Here is a 9,481-nt window from a genome sequence, read left to right on the forward strand (position 1 = left end):
TTCTTGCTATTGCTGAATACTGTACAATTGAAAATTTCTTGCTATTGCACAATACTTAATATGATAATTTTGGATCCTGATTTGGACCAACTTGAAAACTGGGCCCATAATAAAAAATCTAAGTACATGTTTAGACTCAGCATATCAAAGAAGCCCAAGACTTCAATTTTTGTTAAAATCAAACAAAGTTTAATTTTGGACCCTATGGACTTTAATGTAGACCAATTTGAAAATGGGACCAAAAATTAAGAATCTACATACACAATTAGATTTGGCATATCAAAGAACCCCAATTATTCAATTTTTGATGAAATCAAACAAAGTTTAATTTTGGACCCTTTGGGCCCCTTATTCCGAAACTGTTGGGACCAAAACTCCCAAAATCAATCCCAACCTTCCTTTTATGGTCATAAACCATGTGTTTAAATTTCATAGATTTCTATTTACTTATACTAAAGTTATGGTGCGAAAACCAAGAAAAATGCTTATTTGGGCCCCTTTTTGGCCCCTAATTCCGAAACTGTTGGGATCTCAACTCCCAAAATCAATCCCAACCTTCCTTTTGTGTTCATAAACCTTGTGTTTAAATTTCATTGATTTCTATTTACTTATACTAAAGTTATTGTGCGAAAACCAAGAATTATGCTTATTTGGGCCCTTTTTTGGCCCCTAATTCCTAAACAGTTGGAACCAAAACTACCAAAATCAATCCCAACCTTCCTTTTGTGGTCATAAACCTTGTGTCAAAATTTCATAGATTTCTATTTACTTAAACTAAAGTTATAGTGCGAAAACCAAGAAAATGCTTATTTGGGCCCCTTTTGGCCCCTAATTCCTAAACTGTTGGGACCAAAACTTCCAAAATCAATAACAACCTTCCTTTTGTGGTCATTAACCTTGTGTTTGAATTTCATAGATTTCTATTTACTTAAACTAAAGTTATAGTGCGAAAACCAAAAGTATTCGGACGCCGACGACGATGACGCCACCGACGCCAACGTGATACCAAAATATGCAATATAAGACCAAAAAATTTTCAATTTTTGCGGTCGTATAAAAATAGCTCATAGATTTACTTGGAAATATTTTTTGAAAAATACCGATTTTAGTTGAAATGATAGGACATTTTTTGAGTGGGAACTCACTTTTGTCCTATGACTGTACATGGTAAAACTATACCATCAGGCCCCTCGAATATGTGTCAGTAAGGCACTATGCCTCTCTTGCATTATCACATTTCCATGTTTGAAAAGTACAATGCAAAATCAAATAGCAGTAACCCATAAAGTATTTGATCATTGAGTAATTTTTGGGGAATTAACTTCACCATGAGCACCAGAACTAAAAGCAATACATATATATAGGTCATATTTATGTTATCTTATAGATAGGGTCTTACAAAAAGGGGTCTTAAACAAAGGGTGTAAGAATCAGACATGGTGTCGGGTTAACTTTGTTTGAAAGAGTTATCTATGAATTATGTTTGACTGTTTGTTGATTGTTTTCCTTATATCTTTGCAAATGATTAGGGAAACAAGGCTTTATCAAACTTACTGGGATTTTGGCAGAAACATTAAACTAAACACAGCATATAGTACATATAATGTTTTAGGGGAAACAAGGCTTCATCAAACTTACTGGGACTTTGGCAGAAACATTAAACTAAACACAGCATATAGTCAAATAATGTTTTAGGGAAACAAGGCTTTATCAAACTTACTGGGATTTTGGCAGAAACATTAAACTAAACACGTACAGCATATAGTACATATAATGTTTTAGGGAAACAAGGCTTTATCAAACTTACTGGGATTTTGGCAGAAACATTAAGCAAACACAGCATATAGTACCTATAATGTTTTAGGGAAACAAGGCTTTATCAAACTTACTGGGATTTTGGCAGAAACATTAAACTAAACACAGAATATAGTACATATAATGTTTTAGGGGAAACAAGGCTTCATCAAACTTACTGGGACTTTGACAGAAACATTAAACTAAACACAGCATATAGTACCTATAATGTTTTAGGGAAACAAGGCTTTATCAAACTACTGGGATTTTGGCAGAAACATTAAGCAAACACAGCATATAGTACCTATAATGTTTTAGGGAAACAAGGCTTTATCAAACTTACTGGGATTTTGGCAGAAACATTAAGCAAACACAGCATATAGTACCTATAATGTTTTAGGGAAACAAGGCTTCATCAAACTTACTGGGACTTTGGCAGAAACATTAAACTAAACACAGCATATAGTACCTATAATGTTTTAGGGAAACAAGGCTTTATCAAACTACTGGGATTTTGGCAGAAACATTAAGCAAACACAGCATATAGTACCTATAATGTTTTAGGGAAACAAGGCTTCATCAAACTTACTGGGACTTTGGCAGAAACATTAAACTAAACACAGCATATAGTCAAATAATGTTTTAGGGAAACAAGGCTTTATCAAACTTACTGGGATTTTGGCAGAAACATTAAACTAAACACAGCATATAGTACATATAATGTTTTAGGGAAACAAGGCTTTATCAAACTTACTGGGATTTTGGCAGAAACATTAAGCAAACACAGCATATAGTACCTATAATGTTTTAGGGAAACAAGGCTTTATCAAACTTACTGGGATTTTGGCAGAAACATTAAGCAAAAACAGCATATAGTACCTATAATGTTTTAGGGAAACAAGGCTTTATTAAACTTACTGGGATTTTGGCAGAAATATTAAACTAAACACAGCATATAGTACATATAATGTTTTAGGGAAACAAGGCTTTATCAAACTTACTGGGATTTTGGCAGAAACATTAAACTAAACACAGCATATAGTCAAATAATGTTTTAGGGAAACAAGGCTTTATCAAACTTACTTGGATTTTGGCAGAAACATTAAACTAAACACAGCATATAGTCAAATAATGTTTTAGAGAAACAAGGCTTTATCAAACTTATTGGGATTTTGGCAGAAACATTAAACAAACACAGCATATAGTACATATAATATTTATACTGTAAAAAAAAACAAGAAAGGGTACATTTGGCACCTTCTGACATGCAGTTATGATTCTACAATTGTAAAAGCTGGATTCATGGCTCTGATTCATTCTATAAAATATAATCATAACTTACTTTCATCATACAAACATGATTTACAAATGAAATTTACTATTCTAAACATTTATACTTTAACACAAATAATGTTCTGGATAACATTTATAAATATATATGGATAAAAATACAAAATAGTCAGGTATTTTCCAGTCTTGGATCTCAAGCTTTTTATTTAATTAAAAATAACTAATATTTCAAAAACATTGATATTTATACAAGAAGATGATCCTTTAACTGAAACTATAAATATTCTTTAAAGAAAAAGAAAATTGTCTGTGAAATTTAAAAATCATCTGACTAACACCAGTATGTCCTCTCCATCAATGTAGTAAAATCCAAAAAGTTCTTTCAGCTGTTTATTTATTAATAAATGATGCTAAACTCAACAATTTAACCTACTAAATGAGGCATATTAATTGTTCATTTGTTGTTTTAACTAAAAACAAGAAGTAATTGTAACAGGATGCTGTTACGAAGTCTCCCAAACAAAGCTCCCATAACTCACCATTCATTACAAGAATATATATGGTTTAGGGGTGGGGATCTGGACCGTTTACAAGATAATAGCACATTCTCAAATTGAACAGGATGGGGGCGACCCCCAGGAACTTCCCTTTAATTTCATTTGATTAGCCTTGTTGTCCCATACAAGAATATATATGGTTTAGGGGTGGGGATGTTGACCGTTTACAAGTTTTCAAACAAGAGGGGATGGGGTGACCCCCTCGGGACTTCCCTTTTATATCATTTCATTTGTTTTATTGTCCCCTACAAGAATATATATGGTTTAGGGGTGGGGATGTTGACCGTTTACAAGTTTTCAAACAAGAGGGGGTGGGGTGACCCCTCAGGACTTCCCTTTTATTTCATTTTCATTTGTTTTATTGTCCCTTACAAGAATATATATGGTTTAGGGGTGGGGATCTGGACCGTTTACAAGATAATAGTACATTCTCAAATTGAACGGGGTGGGGGTGACCCCAAGGAACTTCCATTTAATTTCATTTGATTAGTTTTATTGTCCCATACAAGAATATATATGGTTAAGGGGTGGGGATGTTGACCGTTTACAAGTTTTCAAACAAGAGGGGTGGGGATGTTGACCGTTTACAAGTTTTCAAACAAGAGGGGGTGGGGTGACCCCTAGGGACTTCCCTTTTATTTCATTTCATTTGTTTTATTGTCCACTACAAGAATATATATGGTTTAGGGGTGGGGATCTGGACCGTTTACAAGATAATAGTACATTTTCAAATTGAACGGGGTAGGGAGGACCCCCGGGGACTTCCCTTTAATTTCATTTGATTTGTTTTATCGTCCCATTCAAGAATATATGAGGTTTAGGGGTGGGGATCTGGACCGTTTACAAGTTTTCAAACTAGAGGGGGTGGGGTGACCCCCTAGGGACTTCCCTTTTGTTTCATTTCATTTGTTGTATTGTCCCCTACAAGAATATATATGGTTTAGGGGTGGGGATCTGGACCGTTTACAAGATAATAGCACATTTTCAAATTGAACGGGGTGGGGAGGACCCCCGGGGACTTCCCTTTAATTTCATTTGATTTGTTTTATTGTCCCATTCAACAATATATGAGGTTTAGGGGTGGGGATCTGGACTGTTTACAAGATAAAAGCATATTCTCAAATTGAAGGGGGTGGGGATGACCCCCCAGGGACTCCCCCTATATTTAATATGATTTGTTTTATTGTCCTTTAATCATTTCTGAAGACTACATGTATCTATCACTTGCAGTTTTCAAGTTATATTCATTTGAAAATTTTAGGAAAAAAAATCCCATAGGGTTCTATAGTAAACCCCTCCCTTCTTTCTGCCCCCCAAAATACCCCTTAATAGACCCCAATCCACAAGCGAAAGATCGATGGCTCACCTAGACATATTAGTCTAACATTCTATGAAACCCTAAGTTAATCTGACCAGGGGTTTTGGAGAAACGTTGCGGACAAGTTCATTTTTAATGTGGCGGAAGAAAAAGAAAAAGAAGAATAATAAAAACTAGAATTGCCATTGCAAGCAATAGCGGATGTCACCCTTCCCCTATTGCCACTAACCGGCAGCCATTCCAAAATGTATTAACAGTGAATGCACATATATTCATGGCAATACATCTTCCTGTAAATTTTCAGTACATTCAGAGCATTTTAAAATAATTCACATTTCTGCTGTTTCCATGGCAACGGCAGCCATTTTGAAAATTTCAAAGTCAAAAGTCTCATCTGTACTTGGCAGTTAACAATGATATCAAGTTTCATTAAGTTCAAAGCATTTTGAGAAATTTTGACATTTTTGCAGTTTCCATGGCAACGGTGGCCATTTTGGAAATTCCAAAGTCAAAAGTCTCATCCAGACTTGCCAGTCAACTATCATATTAAGTTTCATCAATTTTGGAGCATTTTAAAATTTTTGAGATATTTGATCCTGTATCCATGGTAACAGAGTAGTTCCAATGATTGTCAAAATCAATCAAAACCTGTATATAGTGGATAACTATATTGTGTAAAAATTTGATGTTTTTAAGTTCTAGCATACCAAAGTTATTCACCAAACCCGGAAGTTTTTGGAGCATTTTGACCTTTTTGCATTGTTTCCATGGAAACGGCAGACATTTTGGAAATTCCAACGCCAAATTCCACATCTACCAAAGTTGCTCATCGTTATGGTAAAGTTTCAAAAAATTTGGAGCATTTTCATATTTTTGACATTTTTGGTGTAGTTTCCATGGCAACATAGTAGTTCCAATGATTGCCAAAATCATCCAAAACCAGTATATGGGTGGCACCTTCATTGTATTAAAATATGATGATTCTGAGTTTAAGCATCTCCAAATTATTCAAAAAAAACAAAAAGTGGAATTTTTCACAATTGTTCCGTTTCCATGGAAACGGCAGCCATTTTATATGGTCTTAGACCCTACTGCAACCCGCAATTTTGTGTTCCCTATTATACTTAACTATCATTAAGATTGGTTCCATTGGCTCCGAGAAAAGTGGCGGACAAAATAGTTGGAAGAATTATAATAATAACAAAGAAACAGAGGAAAAGCAATATGTCACCCGACATTGTCGATCGGGTGACATAACTAGTAATCCTGTGTTAGGATGCTAACACAAAAGTCACCAAAACGGACCCCAAATCGTTTGTTCTGCGGTATCAATGATGCAAAATTACCTATGTGTAAAGTTTCATTAAATCGAATGGATTTTGATATTTTAACATTTTTGCCGTTTCCATGGTTACGGCGGCCATTTTGGAAATTTTGAGGTCAAAAGTAATGTCCACATATGGTAGGCAACATTTGTTTTAAGTTTCATCAATTTTGAAGCATTTTGAAATTTTTGAACATTTTTGCTGTTTCCATGGCAACAGCGGCCATTTTGAAAATTCCAAACTCAAAAGTTTAGTCTACATACATTAGGCAACATTTGCTATAAGTTTCAATAATTTTGAAGCATTTTGAAGTTTTTCATATTTTTGCTGTTTCCATGGTAACGGGGGCCATTTTGAATATTCCAAAGTCTAACCCCCACTGTAATGTGTTCCCTCCATAATTATATACCATCATATACCATGAAATGTCTCTAGAACAAATTTAACATTGATGTTCTAGAATATTCCATAAAAATTCACCCCCCTAAAATTATGCCAAGGAGACCCCCTACTGAAATAAAATTAGTTCCAAGTTGAAGCTGACATGTGTCTCTAAATATTCATAAAAGAAAATATAATACCATCTACTCTATTTACAGCAGAAAATTGATGAAATGCAAAAAAAAATTGACCCCACCCATCTTTGAGCCCCCCTAATTATGCCAAGATGACACCCTGGTATCATGGACATTGGGTTCTGCAACCCCCATGATGCAGACCTATACCCAGAATAAATATAAATTTTCCATCCTGTACTGCTTCCCAAAAAATGGTAGGACAGTTTAAGGGGTCAGAAAGAGAAGAATAAGAATAACTAGATTTGCGATTGCAAGCAATAGCGGATGGCACCCTTCCCCTATTGCCAGGTGAGCGGTAGCCATGGTAACGGCGGTCATTTTGGAAATTCCAAACTCAAAAGTCAAGTCTACATTAGCTGAGCACAATTTGTTATAAGTTTCAATAAATTTGAAGCATTTTGAAGTTTTTTGTATTTTTGCTGTTTCCATGGTAACGGCGGCCATTTTGAATATTCCGATGTCAAACCCCCGTTGCAATTTTTTAACTCCATAATCATATACCATTTTATGTCTTTAGAATAAATTAAACATTGATGTTCTAGAATGTTCTGTGAAAATTCAAAGTTTTGACCTTTTTGCATTGTTTCCATGGTAACAACAGCGATTTTGGAAATTCCAACGCCAAATTCCACATCTTCCAATGTTGCTCATCGTTACTGTGAAGTTTCATTAAGTTTGGAACATTTTGAGATTTTTTAATTTTTTGGAGTAGTTTCCATGGCAACATAGTAGTTCCAATGAGTACCAAAATCATCCAACACCTGTATATAGTGGGCACCTACATTGTATTAAAATATAATGATTCTGAGTTAAAGCATATCCAAACAGTTCACCAAAACAAAAAACTGGATTTTTTCACATTTGTTCTGTTTCCATGGAAACGGTAGCCATCTTGATAGTGCCACCCCCAAAAAGCAAATCTTCATTTGGTGGTTAACATTATGGTATAGTTCCATCCTCTTGGGTCCATTCATATGAGAGTTCCAGACTGGACAAAAATGTGTGGAAGAAAAATAATAATAAAAATAAAAAAAACAAAAAGAAACGCCATTTCAAAATTGTTTAACAGTGAATGCACATATATGCATTGCAGTACATCATTCTGTAAATTTTCAGTACATTGAGAGCATTTTAGAAAATTTCACATTTTTGCTGTTTCCATGGCAACGGCAGCCATTTTGAAAATTCCAAAGTCAAAAGTCTCATCTATACATGCAAGTTAACAATAATATTAAGTTTCAATAAGTTTGGAGCATTTTGAAAATATTTGACATTTCCGCAGTTTCCATGGCAACGGTGGCCATTTTGGAAATTCCAACTTCAAAAGTCTCATGCAGACTTGACAGTCAACAATCATATTAAGTTTCATCAATTTTGGAGCATTTTGAAATTTTTGAAATTTTTGACATTTTGGCTGGTTTCTATGGTTACACAGACCATTCCCAAAATTGAATGGCATATATCACATTGGTACATGGGAGGGATCATACCATCAAAGTTTCAATCAATTTGACCTACCATTTTAAGAAAGTAAATGCCACTTGAAGGTTTTTAGACCATTTTGACCTGTTTTGCATTGTTTCCATGGTAACGGAAGACATTTTCGAAATTGCAACACCAAATTCCACATCTACCAATGTTGCTCATCATTACTGTGAAGTTTTATAAAATTTGGAGCATTTCCATATTTTTGAAATTTTTGGTGTAGTATCCATGGCAACATAGCAGTTCCAATGATTGCCAAAATCATCCAAAACCAGTATATGCCCGGCACCTACATTGTATCAAAATATAATGATTCTAAGTTAAAGCATTTCCAAATAATTCATCAAAACCAAAAACTGGAATTTTCCATTATTTTTCGGTTTCCATGGTGATGGCAGCCATTTTTTAGTTCCAAAGTTGCACTGCAACTGGAAAGTCAGGGTTCCTTGTTATAGTGCACCATCATTCAGATTGGTTCCTTTGGCTCTGAGAAAACTGCCGGACAAAACTAGGTGGAAGAATAATAATAATAATAATAATAATAGTGAAAAAGAAACAGAGGAATAGCAATATGTCACCCGACATTGTCGATCGGGTGACATAATAATAAGAACTGAGCAAAAACAATAAGTCTCCAAACTTTGTTTGGGAGACTTAATTATAAAACAACCTTAAAAAAAGTCCTTTTTTCTTAAAAATATATATTATTTAGAACAGCCAGGAAAGGAACAAGTCTCGTATTGAAAGAAGGTCTTTTTTAAGACTATTTCACAAACATGACAAACCTTTGGCTTTAATATATGCAACCAACAAAATTCATAAAAAAAAAATAAAGACCGTTCTGTTACCTATAATGATTAACTTTTACAAATTGTGACTTGGATGGAGAGTTGTCTCATTGGCACTCATACCACATCTTCTTATATCTACGTACATGGTATTGTTGCCAATAAGACAAAGGAAAAAGACGTAAACAACTAAAGATTTTACCTTTAACTGAGCAAAACATATACCATAATAGTGAGAATGAAACAAAAATGTAAAACATCATTTTGCAAATACTCTTATTAAAGCAGTGACTTTAGTTTGAAATCTGGACAATGACTTATGGACCCTTGAAAAAAAGTTTTGTTT

The sequence above is a fragment of the Mytilus galloprovincialis genome, chromosome 4 (genome assembly GCF_965363235.1).
Source record: "Mytilus galloprovincialis chromosome 4, xbMytGall1.hap1.1, whole genome shotgun sequence".
Classification (NCBI taxonomy): Eukaryota; Metazoa; Mollusca; class Bivalvia; order Mytilida; family Mytilidae; genus Mytilus; species Mytilus galloprovincialis.